This window comes from Grus americana, chromosome 1, assembly GCF_028858705.1.
Source record: "Grus americana isolate bGruAme1 chromosome 1, bGruAme1.mat, whole genome shotgun sequence".
Taxonomy (NCBI): Eukaryota; Metazoa; Chordata; class Aves; order Gruiformes; family Gruidae; genus Grus; species Grus americana.
The window spans coordinates 48,203,444-48,225,897 of NC_072852.1; the positions used below are offsets into that span (position 1 = coordinate 48,203,444).

At 39.3% G+C, this 22,454-nt stretch overlaps 1 pseudogene; it reads left to right on the top strand.

The window, feature by feature from the left end:
• Nucleotides 1-255: 255 nt before the first annotated feature.
• LOC129201530 (uncharacterized) lies at nt 256-21,898 on the top strand (annotated as a pseudogene).
• The last annotated feature ends 556 nt before the right edge of the window (nt 21,899-22,454 follow it).

Genomic DNA, 22,454 nt, shown 5'->3' on the forward strand with positions numbered 1-22,454 from the left:
TTGGTCAAAAGGTCATCTCACATTTACTGTGGCCTTTTCCTTGCCATGTTCTACTTATCTAGATCAAGGAACAGTTCAACTTGTGTCTTATACAAGTTCAGCAGAGCACAAATGTTGACTTCACAGTAGTCAGCAAAAATTCACCCTGGAATTCCTCCTGGTGCAAAAGTTTGTCCACATCCCCATTTTGTAGTGATCAATGAAATGATATCACATGGACATCCCGTTCAACCAGACATGATGGCATGCTGGTAAATGAGACAGCACATCCTCACTGATTCTTCTCAAGGAATACCACCCACAGCTGATCCCATCTGCAAGCTACTTGCTGAAACTGGAAATGAAAGTGCCTTTTCACACTTCTTGAGGATTGTGGGCTCCCCGTACTCCATGATAGTCATAGTTATGCAGAGACTGGGAAAGTCTCATCATCAAGAATATGCACCTTCAGTGCCCAACAAGCTGCATGACTTCGTGCTGCTTGCAAAGTGAGGGCAAAGGGAGAGAAGCATTTCTGTAACCAAAATGCTCTCAGCTAATACATTTGCTTTCTAATTAAAGGCAAGGCATTCCAACCTAGGCTTGTTGTTGTCTGTGGGGCTCTTGATGAGAACTGGGTGAAGGTCTTCCTTATATCTGTATTTCTTTTCAAGGATCTTTATCAAGGTCCAAGGTGTGGATCCTGAAGCAGTGACAGAGACTATGGTCTCTTCCAAACTCTTCCACATGGCATTCTCGGACTCCAGCATGCAAAGGTCCAGCCAAGTGGTAGGCTTAGTGGTACGCTCCCACTCAGGGAACTTTTCATGTTCTCCAAAGTACATCTGCCCTGAGGTCTAACTATTGCTTGGTCTTCAAAACAACAGCTTTCACCTTTCTGAACCATATGCAACACTTCCACCCATCAGCAGTATAGGGAGCAAAACTGAATAAAGGTTCAGTGCTTTTCCCTTCCACATATATCTCTTGTGTCCTACAGGCAGCTGCTTGATTTGCCAGGTGATAAATGGCAACAGCAGCACAGCTAACTCTCTCTATTAATTTTACATGTATTTTCTCTTCCCTCCTTTCTTTCAGGCACCTTCCTTTTCTCTGTCTTATTCCTTGAGTCTCCACATGGAGGATTTTTGTATAATTTTGAAGGCCTGTACAAAGTGCATGAATGAAAGCAAGTAACATTAAGCAACCTTATCTGAAGAAGTTTGACCATTCCCTTTTAAAACAAAAAAAGAAACTATCCTTCTTTTTCAATTCTGGAGTACCTTTTATCAGTATTTAAAAAAAAAAAAAAAAGAAAAAAAAAGTTGTTAATGCCATATTCTATTCTTATGATCATCTTTTTTAAATATTTAAGGATAAATAGACTGTATTTACCATAAATTTCAATGAAGTTACATATGTGATTATATTCATTTTATTAGTTTTCATTATTCTGAAACATTTCATACAATGCAATAAGACAGAGCAAGTAGAGTCATTTTATTCTTGATGCATTTAACAGCTTAGATTATTATTATTATTTTAAAGCAACTTTTTTCCCCTCCCATTTAGTTACAATGACTACAGCACGCTTTGTGTGGGAGATTTCTTCTACTTCTTTCACCTGAGTGCTAATGTATCTGATGTATCAATGCCATTAAAGCTGCTAATCATTTTCCAGCCCACATCAGATTTCTTAACTAAATCTATTCACTTAATAAGACATTCCAGGTAGTATCGTGAGACTATGTCCCCAAAATAAATAGGAATGTAAAATATTTCAGACTAAACATTTTCTTATAGGTAGATATAAGCATACATTCATGCACTTGAATGCTTTGCAAATGACTGGTTTGGGCAGTAAAAAATGACAATAAGTATTTGAGATTAAATAGCCTATTAATTTTGTTACTGAGGTTCAAATGCCTCTAATTGGATCATGTACAATCACAGAGACAAAAAAAATCTCTACAGGTGCTTTCTCCATTCCACATTCTTCCTTAAAAATAACTGCATATTCAAATATTTGTAACTGGATAATTTTCATTTGAAAACATCTCTTGTTGCTCACACACTTTTTAGCAGAATGAAATTTACAGTTCGGTGGTACCTTAGAATTAACTTCCAAATTGAATAAAATGCCTTGAGATTTAAAGTGAAAACAGAATACTCCTGTTAGCCAACAATTTTCAAGTGATTCGTTTCAACATGAAACACAGTGGACAACAGAATTTACACTGGGTTCTATCAACCACTGAAAAATTGTTTCTTATTTTTCCTCTTCTCTTTACTAAAACTTTACTCCTACTTTCAGTCACTCAGCAAAAACTTCTAGGGAGAAAACCACCTTGGAGCATGTATTTTTGGCTGTAACTTAATCCACAAAATATTTATAATTTCCATTACTAACACATACATGTAGTTCAAAACATTTAGAAATGGATTTTGCAAAGAGAAAAAAAATTAAATTGGTTTTCAGCTGACACCAAATTTCACAGAATCAATTCTTTTTGTCAGTCCATATCCTGCATTTTACTAAGACTCAAAAGAAGATTGAAGTACAGCATATTTAAGCTATGATACAAACTGTATTCCATTTGATTAACAGTGATTAGGAACATTTACTGTAAATTAGTACTTATTCCTTGTTCTAAGAAAACAAGATAAGGATTTTAGCTGGAAAAAAATATAAGAAGGCAAAAAAAAAAAAATTAGTTGAATTCAGTAATCATGGTATGATAAAATGTAAGTTTGTTTTTACAATGATTATATTATTATATTGTTTGTGACTTGGCTTGTATTCATTAGTGGGGTTTTTTTTCTTTAAAAATAATAGTCAAAGACAATTATATAGGCAGTATAAGGCTTTTAGTACAATAATAAACAACTCACATTCTTCTTTGAAAGTACTTTAGATATATACGTACTATGAAGAATATTCAAAAAATGTTTTGCCATTTTGAACTACATTTCCTGCACATTCCACATCACGTAAGTTCTATCAGTGCTTTAACTAAACTTAGCATTTGCAATGCTATGAGTACATGATTTAAAAGTAAAAAATAATTATAGAATAAGAAAATAGGCACCTGACTGATGGATGTGGCATTCTTCTACTCTTTTTATCTTATCAATCAGGCTTGTTTAGGGGCTGTACAGCAATGTCAAAGCATTTCTGAAAGACTCTGTTCTCAGCTAATATATAAGTCTTTTTGAAAATATCGCTCATTAACACATTCAGAGTTACTTTAAGACTATTTTATTTTGTGCAGAATCCAGCCAGACCTTCATCATCTACACGAAAGCACAGAAGTGCTTTTTAAATCTTTTGTTCCACTATGTGGTTAGCTGTGCTGAGGACACTTATGACAGCTCTGGTATAAAAAAGTTCATTCAAATAAATCTCTCTCAAAATTTCCAGATTCAGAAAACAATTTCACCACTACCTGACCTTTCAGGATAGAGATCTTGCCTATGGCTAATTTATTAGGTAGTTAAATAGTTCTAATTAATTATGTACTCAAGGAAAGAATGTGCACACAGAGTGGAAAGGAACCACTTAACCCAGATATTTCTTTTGGGCTCTCAGCAAGTCCAAAACTCAGGAGGAGGAAGAAGAAAAGAAAGGTTTTATCCACCCATTCAAGTTGCAAACAACAACTGGGTATATGACTGTAAGAATTCATATAACTTTGGTACTTCCAGCATTTGCTGAGATTACTGAGGCCTACACAATCTTTTTTTCGTATGTAATCTGCTCTGCTACATTTTTGTAGCATTTGAGAAAAACGTAAATCAATGCTTCCCCCCCAAATTTTGCCATCAAACCCACTTCTGAATATAAGAATAATGTCATTCATAATAGCAGCAAAACAGTACTTCAATCTTATTCTTTACTGAAGCATAAATCATTAGATATATTTATGAAGCAGGCTTAAAAGGGAGGAGAAAAGCGAGTTAGGAAAAATATTAAAGATACCCTTTAAAAATCCCTAAATTTTAACTCTTTCTAGTAGATTTTTAAGAAATAATATTTCAGTGGTGTTCTATTATTGTGTTATACCTGACTAGTCAGAATGCAAATAAGTAAGTAAACTCATTATCTTAATGTTATTCTCTTTTTTAGTGCTTTTATGTTTAGAATATTTTACCCAATTCCAAATGAAAAAGACCTTTCTTTCTGGATGTGAAAGAAACACATTGTAAATACAAACTATTCAGATGGATAGTCTCTATGTTGTGCAATGTATTGCACAATACGTTCCTGTGAAAAGATGCAACACAGATCAAGAGTGTACAATACCCTTGGTGCTCACATAGATCGAGGGAGATTACTGGGTTTGGGGATGTTTCCAGAACACAAAAAAAAGCGGGAAAAAAAAAACCAAAGAGGAGATATATGTAGCATGAAGAGATCAGGGGATCCTGAGAAAAGCAGTGAACAGATACACAGCCAGACTTCACAGGAGACTGAAAGGAATTTTTTTGGCTACCCAGGGGTACCTGCGTGGAATTTGTTGCAACCCCAAAAGTCAGGGAAGGTTGCTGGATGAAAAGCAAGACTGGAGGAAAAGAGCAGTACTAGAAGTACACAGGAGCCAGAAGGATTTATGAATACTAATTACTATGTCTATAACTATTTTAGGAGTTCCCACCTGTGTAGCTCTAACTGAAGCTGGCTTTAGTGACTCAGAAGGTAACACCTGTGATGCTGTGATTACACCAATATATTGCATATATTTTATTTGGGATCTGACTCAGACTTTTGCTTGAAGATGTAAACAGAATATACGGCAAAATAAAAACAACAAGAAATTGCTCTAGGGCTCAAGCATCATGTGGCAGCACACACTATGGTGAATGATTTGTCCTCTTTTTCTCCTTTTTCCTGTCAACACACATGGTCCTTTGCTCTGACAATTTTTTTTAATATAAATTTCCTCTTCTCATTATTTCTCATAGCTACCACAGCTCCATCACATCTTCAGTAACAAGAGGACTGATGCTAACTAAAAATTGGATCTAATTAATCAGGATCTATAAACCACTAATTGTTTTATACCTGCTCTGAAATGAGGAAGATAATGTGATTCAGGTAGTCTTTGGCAGCCACCTGAAATCCTGTTTATACAAGCAGGTTCGCTACTGCTGTCAACAGGGAAATTTCACACATAGCTACATACTTTCTGTTGGGAAACAGAAGCAAATGAAGGTTTAACACATTTGGTTGATTTATTCAACAGTTGCTATAAAGCATATCAGTTAAACTAACTGTTCCTTAGCACTGCCCATTTCTGATTTATTACTCTGCTCTGTCCTTGCAATATATGTTTAAGAAGAAAACAAATTACTACTAGTGACAGAACATAACAGTAAGTAACCACCCATTCTTCATTTCCTGTAGTTCCTCAAAGCACTAAACCAGGGTAAGCATATACCCATATGTATATGACTAACCTTACATTTGTCAGAGCTCTGAAATCATGCCAAGACATGCACCCACATCTATAGTATGCTATGCTACTAAAGGCAGCTCTGAAATGCAGTTTTTTGAAGCATGTTTCTTAATAAGATGTTCAAGTGCCATGTAAATTCAAGACTTGAACATAGAAATATTTAGGTTGATTATTAAATTGACATATACAAGGAGCTCTATGGACATCATGAAAACATATGTTGAACATATATATGTGCAAAGTTGATCCTAACTTTTTTTTCCCTGACTGTGAAAATTATTAGATAGTACATAATGTTGTTTCTAAGGGATTACTTATTCCCATGAAGCAGAGATAAAGTAAGAGAAAACTGAGGAGGTAGAAGTGACAACATTCTTGCCCGGTAGTCATTTTATCATATTGCAATTCCACAATATTACCTACACCACAGACCTTACAATGAGTTATAGTAAAATCAATATTATATACTCTTTACTTTTACTTAAGTGAAAGACCATTTATCAGAGACTGGAAGATCAGCTGTCAGAATGGTAAGCATACTTTAAAGGCTTCTGTTTGTAGCTTATCACTGGAATTAGCCAAGGTTTTCAGACACCACCTGTCCCTCACAAGTACTTTATGCTTCTATTTCTTCCTCTACTAACAATTAAAAAGTGTGTGTGTGTGGGGGGGGGGGGTGTTACAGGGGAGGTAGGGAACAGCCATAACATTCAGTGGCTGACATAACAATACTTTATTTTCTTTTTATTAGGTAGATTTTTCTCTCTTTTCAGTTTTTCACTATTTCTCATAGTTTCTGTAAGTCACAGGACTATTTAGCAAAGGAAACAACATCAGTATATTTGCTCAAGTAGGCAGGAAGGTTTTAATCCAGCCTGATTTTCTGCAAGGACAAATTGACCAGAACTCTGGGGATTTCAACTAAGGGGAAGGAACATCAGTCTTGAGGGAATGCTGTTACACAGCATGATGTCTTATACAGGAAAAAATTGAGAGAGGTATTCACAAAAGCCCACTTTGAGAGTGCTAAATTAATTAGGTTATAATATACCACTAAAAATTAATTTGTTTGTACTACTAAAACTCTGGGGAAATCTGGCTCAGCAATAAAGCCCAGCTGTTGCTATTCACTATATTTTCATTCTGGATTTCTTGCAGTTCAGATGATGTTAAAGGGATGTAGCTGTGAACTGCTCTGACCAGCAACAGTTTGCATCTGGGGTAAAGTAAAAGTGAGCAGACCTGCTACTATTTTCTCTTTCCATTTGTAATATACTTTTTTACTTGTATATTCATAAGCAAAAAGCTACTACATAGTTATTAACACTAATCTCAAATAGGAAGGTTGGTATGAGAAAATGTTCTTCCAAGTTCTCCAATTGGCTGTACAAGATAGTTACGTGTAGAACTTGATCTAGTACATGGGATTCTCCACCTTTAAATGAACTCCACTGTGAGAGCCATTTGAAGAATCACAGTGGAATAAGCATACAGATTTTTAGACATTTCCTTGTAAAATCTTGCATTACTGATTTCCCATGTTTTGCAGACACCAGCAACTGAGACTAAAACCTCTGTGTAGTAGCATAAAGATGTAATGTGAAACTCTACAAGCTAGTATTTTATGTTAATTTCAGTGTTAATATTTCTAAGTATTGCAAATTTTGCCACCTGCAAAAGCAAGGCAATAAGAGATAAAACTAATTAAGAAGACTATAACTTATTTAAATTAGTGAATCAGAAATAAAGCAGTTTTTCATTCTATTTCTCCCACCAGAAACCTCTACGACATAGATCTTAACAAAATGAGAACAGTTATTAAACAGCAATGCCACTTAGGCATTGTGCAGATTAATCAACCTTTACCCTAATTAAAAAAGATTATGCTTCCTTCTACTAACAGAGATATTCTCAGACCACAACTACAAATTTTATTATTCTACTACGACTTTTCACAAAAGAATATTCTGATAAGAACCTTGTGCAGCTTTAAAATTACATATGTTACAACAAGTCACAGAAGTTTAATTAACTACCATTTTATTAATCATACCTTCTTCATTATCATCATAATCAATGTCAGAATACCAAAAAGCAGAGAGAAATACATTTGATGAATCTGGACTATGGACTTTTAAAGAGAAGGTAGAAAAATAAAACAGACACATAAAAAAAAAAAAATCCTCAACATTGGGCACTAATTTTCACTAATCAGTCATTCTATCCAGACCGCACCCCCAAATCTCAGAGAGGAGGGAGAGTGAAAAACAGCCAGCTTACCCAAAGGAAGCAAATATATCCTCCACGCCACTGACAAAAGCCTCTACGTTTCACAAAGACAGAAGTGGTAGGATGAACTGGGTATGAAGGACATAGCTATTCTGTGTATGTGTTTGTTTTGTAACATGTGAGTAGTTAATTAAGATTGTTTACCTATAGAATTACTCATGTAATTGTTTGACGAACTGTGTCCACTTCATCCCCAGGGAAGTTAAAACCCTACAAAAGTAGGATACTGCTAGTGTAAGACCACTGGGTAGAGGAGAATAAAAAATAGAGCTGTGGAAAGAGTTTGGGTTTTAGCTGTCTGGAGGCACAAAATAAGTCAATCATAATCAATTCCACTCTTTAAGTGAGAACCACAGGGGTTTTTTTGTTTGGGGTTTTTGTTTGTTTGTTAAGGTTTTTCTTTTTGCTTTTGTCCCAAGTAGTATGGCCTCTTTTTAAACTCGATTCTATAAGTTAGGCAGTTTGGGAGAAAATAAAGCAAGCAAAACTTTTTGTTTGGTTGGTTTTGTTTTACATGTAAGGGAAATATAAATCATTACCTAACTATTAATAGTTTAATTTTATTAGCTCACATTTTGTTTATTGATAAAGTTATAGCTCTTATTTAAAAAACAAATACACACACCCCCCCTCAAAAAAAAACGAAACAAAAAAAGCAACCTCAGGCAAATAAAAAGATTATTCAAACACTTCTCAGTCATCTGAGATGATTCATTTCCATTTGATTCAGTGGCCTGAATTTTATCTAGTAGCAAGTCCTTTCCAAATCCATCCTCGAATCCTTTCCCTGCTTCAGTTCCTTTTCTCTGTAAATCAGGCAGCCAGCCTGCCAGCTGATACATCAAGGAAAGTCCCACTAATGTAAACTTTTTCAGAACCTTTTTCTTCAAGGACACATTTGTTGTTCAAACAATTTAAAATTAATAAAACTAGATAAACTGTAGACTACCAGCTGGCACAAGCTGGAATCTCTTCCTCCAGGAACTCCTGCTCCTGCTTCTGTCATCCATAGCAATATGTGCTCTGCCAACTTTTTCGGTTGACTGGTGTGGTAATCCTTTTTTTATGTTTTGCCCACGGATGTAATACAGCCAATACAGAATGGCACACTAATGTAGGAGAAATCACAGGCAAAAAGTAAAAGCTGTGGCCCTTCTGTATACTGGGATACAGATACAGAATAAATACGTATATTGCATGAGGTAAGATCCTCCATAACATCTCAAAACAGACCTTGCCCTTTTCTATTGACACCTTTCCTCTGAATGGGTCTGCATACAACGTCTTGTTTGATTCCTGCTGCTCCCTACCTTAGTTTAGGAGCCTGACATTATTTTTAACTACAAGGAATTAGGTTAAAATGGTGGTATCAAAATCTAATATGTTCAAGTAACATACTAATGAAGACATACTAGTTTAATGGTTAGAGCATTCACTGAGGAAGAAAATTCTCCCAGAAAGCTGAGTTGGTCTTGTTATAGTAAAATTTGTTTGGGGTTTTGGATTGTGGATGTTTTCTTTCAGAATGAACTGAACAGGGGGTTGTGTTTTCTTCTGAAACACAGATGGCCTTTGTTTTTTTGTCATGAACTTATTAAAAGCCAATGGGGAAAGGCAAAGAAAGACTAACTTGCATTTTGAAAGAAGCATATTTTCAAACTTTGGAAGTTTGGGACTGTGAAACCCACTGAGCTCTGAGGCAGTATATTTCTCTCTGGTAACAGGGAAAAGAGGATTTAAGACATGCCTTCTATGAAGCATTCTGAAACTCCTCTGAAGTTTAAGTGACAACCTACTCTCTGGTTATTGTTATATCACAGAATCTTTGAGGTTGACAAGCATCTCTGGAGATCATCTTGTTCAACTCCCCTGCCTTTTGCAGAATCAGCTACAGCAGGTTGCCAAGGACCATATGGAGTCAAGTTTTGAATATCTCAAGAGATGGAGACTCTACGAACTCTTTGGGCAACTTCATCTAGTATTTGACTACCCTCACAGAAAAAGAGTGTATTTTTGTGTTCAGGTGGAATTTCATGGGGTTCATGCCTCTTGTTCTGTCAGTGGACACCACTGAAAAGATTCTCACCCCCTCTTCTTCACTCCCCCCCCCCATCAGGTATTCATACTACATTGGAAAGCCTTTTCTTCTCCAGGCTGAACAGTCCCAGCTCTCTCAGCCTCTCCTCATATGAGTCATCTTTGTGGGCTGTTGCTGAACTTGTCCCTTAAGTCCATGTGTCTTGGACTAGGGAATGCAAAACTGGACACAGCACTCCAGATGAAGCCACCCCAGTGCTGAGTAGAGAGGAAGGACCACGTCCCTCAAGCTGCTGACAACTCTCCTCCTAATGCATCCTATGATGCTGTTGGCCTTCTTTGCCAGAAGGGTACTATGGGGGACCACTTTGTTGTTCACCAGGACCCCAAGGTCCTTCTGTAGAGCTGCTTCCATCCAGCCCCTAGGTTGTATTTGTGCATGGGGTTATTCCACACCAGGTGGAGGACTTGCATTTCCCTTTGCTGAACTTCATGACATTCTTCACAGCCCAGCTTTCCAGCATGTCCAGGTTCCTCGGAATGCCGGTGCAGCCATCTGGTGTATCAGCCACTCCTCTCAGTTTGGTATTGTTTGTGAACTTGCTAAGGGTGCACTATGTCCCATCACTAATAAAGGTGTTGAACAGTACTGGCCCGGTATCGACCACTGGGATACACTGCCAGTGATTTGCCTCCAGCTGAACTTTGTGCCACCGATCACCACTCTCTGGGCTCAGCTGTTCAGCCAGTTTTCAATCCACCTCCCTGTCCACTTATCTAACCTGTACTTTGTCAGCTTGTCTATGAGGATGGGAGACAGTGTCAAGTCTCAGCTAGGTCCCTCAGCACTACTAGGTACTACCTGTCAGTCTCCATGAACTTATATATGTCTGGTTGTGTTGGGTTTGCGTGGCAGGGTTTTGGTGGCGGGGGGGCTACAGGGGTGGCTTCTGTGAGAAGCTGCTAGAAGCTCCCCCTGTGTCTGATAGAGCCAATGCCAGCCGGCTCTAAGACGGACCCGCCGCTGGCCAAGGCCAAGCCAATCAGCGCCTCTGTGATAACATATTTAAGAAGTAGAAAAACACTTAGAGAGAGAGCTTTTGCAGCCGGAGAGAGGAGTGAGAAGATGTAAGAAACTCTGCAGACACCAAGGTCAGTGCAGATGGAGGGGGAGGAGGAGCTCCAGGCGCCGGAGCAGAGATCCCCCTGCAGCCCGTGGTGAAGGCCATGGTGAAGCAGGCTGTCCCCCTGCAGCCCATGGAGGAAGGATGAGGGGGTGTAGAGATTCCACCTGCAGCCTGTGGAGGACCCCACGCTGGAGCAGGTGGAGGCACCTGAAGGAGGCTGCGGCCCGTGGGAAGCCCACGCTGGAGCAAGTTCCTGGCAGGACCGGTGGACCCGTGAAGAGGGGAGCCCACGCCAGGGCAGGTTTGCTGGCAGGACTTGTGGCCCCGTGGGGGACCCCACGCTGGAGCAGTTTGCTCCTGAAGGTCTGCACCCCGTGAGAGGGACTCCATGCTGGAGCAGGGGAACGATGAGAGGAGTCCTCCGTCTGAGGATGAAGAAGCGGCAGAAACACCGTGAGATGAACTGACCGTAACCCCCACTCCCCGTCCCCCTGTGCCGCTGAGGGGGGGGAAGGTTGAAGCCGGGAGTGAAGTTGAGCCCGGGAAGATGGGAGGGGTGGGGGGAAGTGTTTTAAGAGTTGATTTTATTTTCTCATTCCTCTACTCTGTTTTGCCTAGTAATAAATTAGATGAATTCCCTCTCTAAGTTTGGTCTGTTTTGCTCGTGACAACAATTAGTGAGTGATCTCTCCCTGTCCTTATCTCGACCTGCAAGCATTTCGTTATGCCTTTTCTCCCCTGTTTAGTGAATGAGGGGAGTGAGAGAGCGGCTCTGGTGGGCACCTGGCCCCAGTCAGGCTCAACCCACCACACTGGTTTGTTTAAGTGCTTTGTAACCTGGTGTATTGGGTTTGTGTGGCAAGGTTTTGGTAGCGGGGGGGCTACAGGGGTGGCTTCTGTGAGAAGCTGCTAGAAGCTTCCCTTAAGTCTGATAGAGCCAATGGCAGCCAGCTCCAAGACGGACTCACTGCTGGCCAAGGCTGAGCACATCAGCGACGGTGGTAGCACCTCTGGGATAACATATTTAAGAAGGGAACAAAAAAAAAAAAAAAGAAAGAAGTGGCAGCTTTTGCAGCCAGAGAGAGGAGTGAGAAGATGTGAGAAACTTTGCAGACACCCAGGTGAGTGCAGAAGGAGGAGGAGGAGGTGCTCCAGGTGCCGAAGAAGAGATTCCCCTGCAGCCAATGGAGAAGACCATGGTGAGGCAGGCTGTTCCTCTGAAGCCCATGGGGGATGATGGGGAGCAGAGATTCCACCTGCAGCCCATGGAGGACTCCACACCAGAGCAGGTGGAGATGCCTGAAGGAGACTGTGACCCCGTGGGAAGCCCATGCTGGAGCAAGCTCCTGGCAGGACCTGTGGGCCCATGGAGAAAGAAGCCCACACCAGAGCAGGTTTGCTGGCAGGACTTGTAACCCTGTGAGGGACCCACGCTGGAGCAGTCTGGTCCTGAAGGTCTGCACCCCATGGGAGAGACCCACGCTGGAACAGTTCGTGAAGAACTGTAGCCTGTGGGAAGGACTCATGTTGGAGAAGTTCATGGAGGATTGTCTCCTGTGAGAGGGACTCCATGTTGGAGCAGGGGAAGAATGTGAGGAGTCCGTCCCCCTGAGGAGGAAGAAGCAGCAGAGATAACGTGTGATGAACTGACCGTAACCCCCATTCCCCGTCCCCCTGTGCCGCTTGAGGGGAATAAGTAGAGAATTCAGGGGTAAAGTTGAGCCCAGGAAGAAGGGAGGAGTGGGAGGAGGTGTTTTAAGATTTCGGTTTATTTCTCATTGCTCTACTCCATTTTCTTGGTAATAAATTAGATTATTTTTTTCTAAGTTGCGTCTGTTTTGCCCGTGACTGTAATTGGTGAAGAATCCCCCCCTGTCTTTATCTTGACCCACAAGCCTGTCATTATATTTTCTCTCCCCTGTCTAGTTAAGGAGGGGGAGTGATAGAGCAGCTCTGGTGGGCACCTGGCCTCCAGCCAGGGTCAACCCACCATACTTGGTCTTCCTCCAGTGAGGATAAGTCTTCCTTGCTCCCGGCTTTCCTTCTGGTCTCACAGGCCTGGGATTCTTGAAGGCTGATCTTAACTGTAAAGACCAAGGCAAAGAAGGCATTGATTACCTCTGCCTTTTCCATGTCTTTTATCACCAGGTCCCCTGCCTCATTCAGCAGTGAGTCCATGTTCTCCCTAGTCTTCCTTTTGCTGTTTACGTATTTTCTTTTCCGGTTAGAATACCGTGACAGATTTAACTCCAGATTGGCCTTGGCTTTCCTAACATCGCCCCTACACTATCAAAAAACAGCTCATCCTGGGTCACCTTGCTTGATTTCCTACTTGTTGGGATAGAGCTTTTTTGAGCTTGGAGAAAGTGAATATCAACAAGCTGTCATGGATCCCTCTTCTCTCCAGGACCATATCCCATGGATTTTTTTCAAGTAGACCTCTATTTTTTTCATATAAATTTTCTTTGAATTCTATAGAAAACCCTGTTGACTAATTCAGGACAATTAGTCAACTAATTCAGGACAATTAGTCTAGATTCTACTTAGATAAAGCACCTAAAATTTATATTAATTTACATTGGTATAATAACAACATCAACATATTCTTATTGTTTTTTATTATTATTACTATTTTGGTAGGCAAGAACCTTGTCGTTACTTTTTTTCATTTCTAGGTGAATTTCATTCAAAATGGATCAGATTGGTGAAACAATATTTCTATTCTCTCCTTACCCTGTCATACAACTGTTTGTAATACATGTTTTCAATTCTATAAATAAAAGTAGAGTACCATCTTCCAGTGCTAGGTCTTTCAATGTCCCATTACTCAAATACATACACACAAATGTGAAATTAATACCAATAGTACCTTCACAGACAGCATACCACACACAAACTCTTAGTGAAAGTGGTAAACTAAAATTTCATTGTGACGGGCGTTTCAGAAGGGAGACAAGCAGGAGAGAATAGCACTTCAGAATGGAATACTGCAGCACAAGGGAGCACTGTCTATAGCAGAATTGATAATCAGCCAGGCAGAGAACTACACTTTATCACATAGTGCAGGCTGCATGGCAGCAAAAGATAGTGCTTTGGTGCCAGATAGAGGCAGCACAGTGAGCTTGGCAACACGGGAGAGCACTTTTTGTAACAATGCAGACAAGCGAAGTGGCAGCCTCCTTGCTTCCACACGGAATTGATTAAAAAGCTCTGTGCTTGAAATAAACAGTGATCTGATTTTTTATTTTTTTTTTAAGTCAGTTGCATACAGAAGTTTCATTTTGACTATATGTTTTTGTAAGTTGTCATCTGGGGTTTTGTTTTGTTGTTGTGTTAATTAAAAGCTGCCAAAAATACAGGGCTGTAAAATGCACCAATATATCTGTGATACATTTCATTTTCAAAAAATCTCCTCAGAACTCCAGAATTTCTATCTCACCAAAATATTCACATAATTTAAACTTTAAACTTGGTAGGTTTTTATCCTGGTCTAATACTTATTCATCTTGAGTATGACCTACTTTATTGCACATATGTTAATACTTTCTGAACTAAAATGCAAAAAGCAGCATACAAGAGGTGGAAATGACAGGCAACAAAGAAGTATAGAAGCATTTCTCAGGTACTTAGGGAGAAATTCAAGAGCAAAGCCCAGCTGGAGCTAAACCTAGCAAGGGACGTTAGAGATAAGAAAAAAGGATCCTATGGTTAAACTAATTGCAAAATGAAGTTCAGGGACAAGGTGGATTTACTAATGAGTGGGGGAACCAACAAGCGAGAGGTGACATGGAGAAGGCTACGCAACTCTGCCTTTATGTCTTGATCTTCATAGACACTGCCTGCTGTCAGACCTCTGTGTGTAACAGCATAGTCTGGGACAGAGTGAGACAGCTAACAGTTGGGAGCAACTGCTCAAAAGTACCTAGAGAAACTGGATGTGTTTAAACCCATCAGCTTGAACAGCATCAGCATTTCATCAACTATTTCATCTTGAAGGTGCTGAAAGAGTTGATGGAACATAATTGTATGTCTTCTATGGAAAAGAGTGACAACCAGAGGAGGAATCCATGACTGGGCAAAAACTTCATGTTATGCGCATCATTAAGACAGACAAGGAGAACCTGGATAACTACAGTTTGGCCAATCTCTTCTCAGTCCTTGGAAGGGAACATGTCCCTTTGGAATACATTTCTAAGCATATGCAGGACAAGAGAATAACCAGTAAGAGTCAACATAAATTTACCAATGGCAAATCAAGCTGGATGAACTGATTGCCTTTTACAACAAAATTACTGGTTATATGGTTAAGGTAGAGGGTTGGAAGTTCTATACCTTGTCTTCTTTAAGCCTTTTGACACTGTGTCGTGCAATATTCTCATTTGTAAGATGAGGAAATACGGACTGGAAGAATTGACTGTTAGGTGGGTTCATAATTGGCAAGACTCAGCTCAACAGGTATTGGTCAATGCTGGTGGCCTATAATAAATGGAGGATACCCAAGATCAATACCAGGGTCCTTATTTTTCAACTTTCTCATCACAATTTAGATGATAATGTAGAGCACACTTCCAAAATCTTACAGAAGACACTAAATTAGGGGAGTGTCTGACACAAGAAATAATAAAGCTTCTGTCTGTAGTACACCTGAGGACTGAGCTAGCAGAAACCTCACAAAGTTCAACAAAGAAAAGTGCAAAGTTTTGCATCCTGAAGACAGGGGGGGGGGAAGTTTCGATATGGGCTGGGAGCTCACTGGCCCTGCAGTTGGACTGGATATGAGCCAATAGCTCCCATTCAGATGTCATGAATATATAAATATTCACTCATTATGAACAGTGCAAATTGTGTCCATTAGGAACATTGTGGCCAGCAGTTTGAGGGAAGTTTTATTCCCCTCTACTTAGGTAAGGCTACAACTGGAACACCAGAATTAGTCTGTGGCACCCTGGTTCATGAGTGATGTGAAGAAGCTGGAGAAGGGTTTGTTATGAAGAGGGTCAGTCACCTTTAGCACATAACCTTTAAGAATGGGTTGAAGGAACTGGATTTCTTTCATGAGCTGAAGAGAAGGTTAAGGCAAGAAATATCAGCCTTGTCGTGGTTCAGCCCCAGCCGGCAGCTGAGCACCACGCGGCCACTGGCTTACACACACACACACCCCCCAGGTGGGATGGAGAGGAGAATGAGAAAGACAAAGGCAAAGCCTCGTGGGTTGGGATAAGGACAGTTTACTGGGGCAGCAAGGGAGAGGGAAATAACAACAACAGTCCTTAACGGAATATACAAAACTGGTGACGCAATGCAGTTTCTCACCCCTTGGCTGTACAACTCAGACCGCACGCTCAGTCCTGTCCTGAAGCCGGACCATCCCCGAGCCACGCGCCCTGGAGCCGCACCACCCCTCCCTGACTAGCCCCCCTTTTATACTGAGCATGATGTCACACGGTATGGAATACCCCCTTTGGCTAGTTTGGGTCATCTGTTCTGGCTGTGTCCCATCCCAGCTTCTGGTGAGAATTAACTCGATCCTAGCTGAATCCAGGACAAGCCTGCATCCAGAAATGAAGGAACCAAACTCTTCTCAGTACTGGTGCATGATACAAAAAGGGGCAACAGCCAAAATTTGTGGCTTGGGAGTTTTGAGTTGGACATTAACAGAACTTTTTTTTTTTTTTTTTTTTTTTTTCTGTGAGGATGGTGCAGCAGTGGTACAGGTTTCCCAGACAGACAACAAAATAAGCTCAAGAATCACCTAGGCAAAGCTATCCATGGCTGTCCTGTTCAAGTGTTCATGGTAGTCATCCTCTGAGCTGGAGGTTGAACCTGATGACATCCTGAAGTCACTGCTAACCAATTTCTCTGTTTCTATGAATCGTGGTCCTATTAGATCCCCGCAGTTCTCATAAGAAATAAGAAACATAGAATTTCTGTTCTTCAAAGAGTTCTTATTAATGTCAGATATTTTTGGCCTGTTTGCCTTAATTTCTTGCAGTTATTAGGATAAAGTTGGCAGGTACACCCCAGAAATCTAATAATACATATAATACAAGTTCTGGAAGCCACTGTATTAGAAAATAATGAATTGAAAATTGAGAAAATTGAGAAAATACATTTTATACAGTGCAACATTCACTTTTAACTGTATAATAACATCATAAAAACTAAAAATTGTAGCAGGGTTCAAAAATCTACACATGGGATTTTGTAGGGTAAATAAGAAAATAATAATTGTAAATTATGTAAGTATTTAAATGCAGAAAAAATGCACTACACACTATAACTGTATAGGATTAAGGATTAAATTTGTGTGCATGTTGGGGTGGGGAATATATTAAAAAGTATATTTAACCAAATCGATAAATGATCAAATCTGATGAGCAACTCATGTGATCCAATGACAGACAGAAACATAAAAGCTAACAGCAATTTAAAATGTATTACTTTGTCTGTATCCTTCAGTTACTCAAAAGAGCAGAGGATGAAACTCTGACCCAACTGCAATTACAAAGTGTTTTGTCATTGACTTTAGGACTGCTACAATTAAACCCAAGAAGGATTGCTAACTGCAGCCTCCTGTAAAAATAGCTTACGTAGAGGACACTGACAATAATTCTTTTACAGTTTTTGTATATACAGTAGTTTAGTATTTTATAAAGCAAAGCATAAAGCAGAATCAGCTCACAATTCCTATTTCTGACTCTATTAAACATATAACAGAAACAAAGTATAAAATTATCTGTTCCTTCCACAATCCTTCCCACTACGTTTTCTCTAAAAACAGTATCTACTACATAATGACTCATATAAGGCAATAAAACTCTAGCACAAGAAATATTTAGCTTTTTCACTACAGAAATATTGACGTGAACAAACTGACACTGTCTTTATCAATTCTGTGCCCCGTCAAAGTGCAGAAATGTTCTACTTTCCTGGGGAAATAAACGCAACCAATAACAGGAGTGAGTCAATTACTAGCAATATATTGGCATTTATAAGCAAATGTTCTTGAAATTCCTGGAAAAAAACCTGCATATAGTATAGTTGGGGAAATTACTATTATGAATAGAGAACAATTTTCAAAATTGCCTATAAACTGTTGAAGGTCTTAGGTGACCAGCCTTAGGTGTTCCATATCAACTAACACATAACATGCCACTTTGACCAGCTATTTTCTTTCAGTTTTTAGTCCACCAGATATTAATCTCTGTCTTTTAACTTTCTGACACTTAAGATTTAGTTAGGAATCAAAGTTTATAGTTGGAAAGAACAAAAAAATAGTGAATACAGAGTCCAGTAATAACTTTTTAAAAAACTCACCACCAGAAAAATTCAGATAGATTCTGTTTTATACAAGGACTGTTCAGTGATACATTAGCAAGAACATAAATAAAATGCTACATGGAAAACGACCACTTTGGAAAATATCGCAACTGCAACACACAGTTCGATGACAATACCAGGGTGATTCCCATTACCAGTCTCTGTAATATGTTTACCATCACAACACTGGGTGTCCCCAGCTGCGGGGAAGGAGTATGTGGTCTGAAACCAGCTTAAGCCCATTGTTCTTTTTAAAATTCTTTTGTTTGTTGTTCTAAACTTTTTCTATGTTGGGCTGAGCCGTGTGATGACTTCCCCCCCATGCTGGTTTGGCTAACTCAGGGAGCTCAACTGACATAGCCGTTTATCTAAAACAAATGCCACCCTCTGGTCCCCTTTGTGCTGAGATAAAGTCAGCTTTCTTTGCAACTCTGGTCAGTTACACCTTGCGTTATTCTCTGAGCTTCACGTGCACATCACCTTTGCCTATCTCTACTGAGCCTTCGTCCCTTGTAAGGGTTTATTGGTCAGTCATAAACCTCTCAAGCCTTTTTGCTGGCTTTGTATTACTTTATGGAAGCTTAAAATTAAATTTCCTGAGCATAGGGTGAAAACAGTGACTAACACTGCGAAAAGAAAAATCCTTGGAAAATGGGTGTCAAGTGTATTATTATCATTATTATTATTATTACTGTTTTATTATTATTTTGCATCTCTCTTGCATACTTTTGTGAGGCTCTATCATATTTTAATTTGCTCATTTTCCCTACATTTTGAGTCTGAGATTAAAAGGTATTACAGAATCACAGAATGGTAGGGGTTGGAAGGGACCTCTGGAGATAATCTAGTCCAACCCCCCTGCTAGAGCAGGATCACCTAGAGCAGGTTGCACAGCATCGTGTCCAGGCAGGGTTTGAATATCTCCAGAGAAGGAGACTCTCTCCACTCTTCCTTGGGTTTCCCTGGCTCCAGGAACCCCCTGCCCACCTTAATCTCGCACTCAGCCACAGAATTTACTGTTGCCACTGCTGCGTTCCTCACCGATTGAATGCTACTTTTGGTTATGCCAAAGGTATCCTAACTGTTCTTTAAAGAAGAATTATAGATTTTTCAGAAGAGCTTAACAGTCTATTAAATTAAGAATTAATTTCCTTAACATTTGGAAGAGCTATCTTTGCTTTGCAACAAAATTCTTGCTCAGTGAATTCAAGTTTACATCCTGAATGTTGTTTAGATGCCTTCAATTGTGAGATCTACAAAATCTAGCTTTGTTTTGCTGGCCAAATTTTTTCTGATTCATCAGTTCATGAACTGATGCTGACAAATCCAAACTGTCAAAAGCCAGAATATGTTTTTGTTTGAAGTTTCTTTCTAAGGAAAACAGAATGCAGCTTAAAAACAAGGGTAGAACATATCTTTTATCTAGCGTGGGAGGGTATAACACACGCTACTTTTATATAACAGGGTTTTTTTGCACTACTTCTTTCATTACTTACCCTATTCCTTTCTCCTCTGCTTGCAGTCTGGATTCCCTATTGTGGACCTTAGCAAACACCTCTGGCTTCTCTTCAATACAGCAAAAACTGAAAAAATGCTAATCTTTCTTAAAGGCTCTGCTAAAATGTTAGCATAAAATATAGAGTATTTTTTTATGGAACAAAATTTTTCTTGAAAACTTAAAAATAATAATTGATATCTGAAATGTGCTTTAATTTTACCCATTGTTATTTTGCCAGCACAATGATTATGTTAGCATCCTTTTACTTACAAACTCTAAGTAACACTGGCAAAGTGTTAGGTCATACTGTATGTCTCATGGCATCAAGTCACACATTAAACCTGCTAATTAATTTACATATCAAGTGAATAAAGGCTTTTGTAGCTGTAGTCTAAACCTTACTGTACAATTAGTAGTCTGAAGCTGTGAAATTATACTGCTTCTATTGAAAAGGCATATAACTAAAGCTGTCAATAATGCAAGATTACGTGACTTTAATTAGATTGTAATTTGAAAGTAAATGTAATTACAATTGAATTTTTATAAAGGTATAATTTCTTATACATAGTTCCAAAATGTTATATTCATAAAAGTTCACCTGTCAGCTGAAACACCATAAGATTTCATTATTAACAAAGACATCATTATGAATTAGAGAAAAAACTGAAAGATTCTGTCTAAATTTTCAGTCCATTTTAAATTCCATATCATTAAACTGCACTATTTTTTGAGAAAGAGAACATGAGTTATTTTCAACTATTGTGGGATCAAACAGCTGAAATAAATAACGTCCTTAACCTGAGGCCGTTGTCTATTTCCCTTGCCAAACAAAATTTAGGCAGCAGTCAAATGTGGGTAGAGGAAACTTCACTGGGTGCTGATTTGTGAATAGTTCCTGTTCTGTGCAAAGAGGAAGAAAAAAAAATCCGGAGTCTAAAAGGAGAGAAGCAGTGAAACAAACCACAAGCACCATCAGCTCAGGGAATGGCAACATCTGACAGAACGTGTGGACTAAGTGCTCTGAAAAACGCTTTAGCACTAAGACAGTCTTGCTGTTTCTTCTCTGCTTCCTGTTGTGTTTATAGCAATCGCGTTTTGTACTATCTTTGTAAACAGGATTGCATCAAAGAAGCACCATGTTTGATTTTTCCTCCTAGTAGAAACAATCCATAATTCCCCAAATGTGGTAAAGTGCTGGAGACAGAAGGGAACATTGCATTCTGTTCAGGTTGATTTGCCTGTTAAGTGAAGGGAAAACACAGGAAAGTGTCTGAGACAAAGATGGGGTGGTTTTGCATTAAAGCTGTTCATACAGCAAAAAGGTGTCTCTATTCTGTAAGTGGGATGTACAACTCTTGCTGAAGGGATGAGGGATCATTCCATGTAAGGAGGAAACATCCACCAATGTAGCTGAGAGTCATTCTTAGAAAACTTCTTCAAAATATTATTAACACTCTTGTACACAAGAAGCCAGAAAAGAACTTTGAAGTTAACTGTTAGGCATAATCACTAGTCACAAGTTTCAGAAAGGCAGAAACGCCAGTTTCTATGTGATTCATATATACTAGTTTTCCATAGAAGAGTAGAAGGAATATGCAAAGACTGTCACTACAACTATTTATATACGTTATATAAGAATATAACTGAGTATGAGCCAGCAGTGTGACCAAGAAGGCCAATAGCATCCTGGCTTGTATTAGAAACAGTGTGGCCAGCAGGACTGGGGAAGCGATCATCCCCCTGTACTTGGGAGTGGTGAGGCTGCACCTTGAATACGGTGTTCAGTTTTGGGCCCCTCACTACAGGAAGAACATTTTGGTGCTGGAGGGTGTCTAAAAAAGAGCAATGAAGCTGGTGAAGGGTCTAGAGCACAAGTCATATGAGGAGTGGCTGAGGGAACTGGGGTTGTTTGGCCTGGAGAAAAGGAGGCTGAGGGGAGACCTTATCGCTCTCTACAACTACCTGAAAGGAGGGTGTAGCCAGGTGGGGGTTGGTCTCTTCTCCCAAGTAACTAGTGAAAGGACAAGAGAAAATGGCCTCAAGTTGTGCTGGGGAGATTTAGATTGGATATTAGGAAAAATTTCTTCACTGAAAGGCTTGTCAAGCACTGGCTGCCCAGGGAAGTGGTCGAGTCACCATCCCTGAAGGTATTTAAAAGATGTGTAGACGTGGTGCTTAGGGAGATAGTTTAGTGGTGGACTTTGCAGTGTTAGATTTACAGTTGGACTCAATGATCTTAAAGGCCTTTTCCAACCTAAATGATTCTAAATGAGTCTATGATTTTATTATTCTATTTTAAATGATGAAGATACTCTTTCAGTGTTTCATGCTTTTACCAGTACACTTATTACACTGTTGCCAGCAAGATAACTTAAAAACTAATTCTTTTTTTCATTATTTAAAGAACAAAAAAGTGAAGGGGAAGGGAAAATGAGACCTGTATTTCCTTGTCATGTGCACCGGTAGAATAAAATTACTGTGAAACTACAAAATGTTAACATTATAGTTATATAGTTACAAACTTTTTTGAGGTGATGTCTGAGACAACTAAAGGCTTCACTGTACTATGTACACTATTGAATTAATGTCTTAAATGAGATCAAAGATAAAATTACTGTGAAGTTAATAGATGTTTGGTGAACTTGGGAGCCTATGGAGGTGAACTGAACTAGGATTTTGTCTATTACCTTTTTTAGTTGGAACCAAAAGGTATGACAAAGCTATCAGCATTATTTACTTCACTTCCAG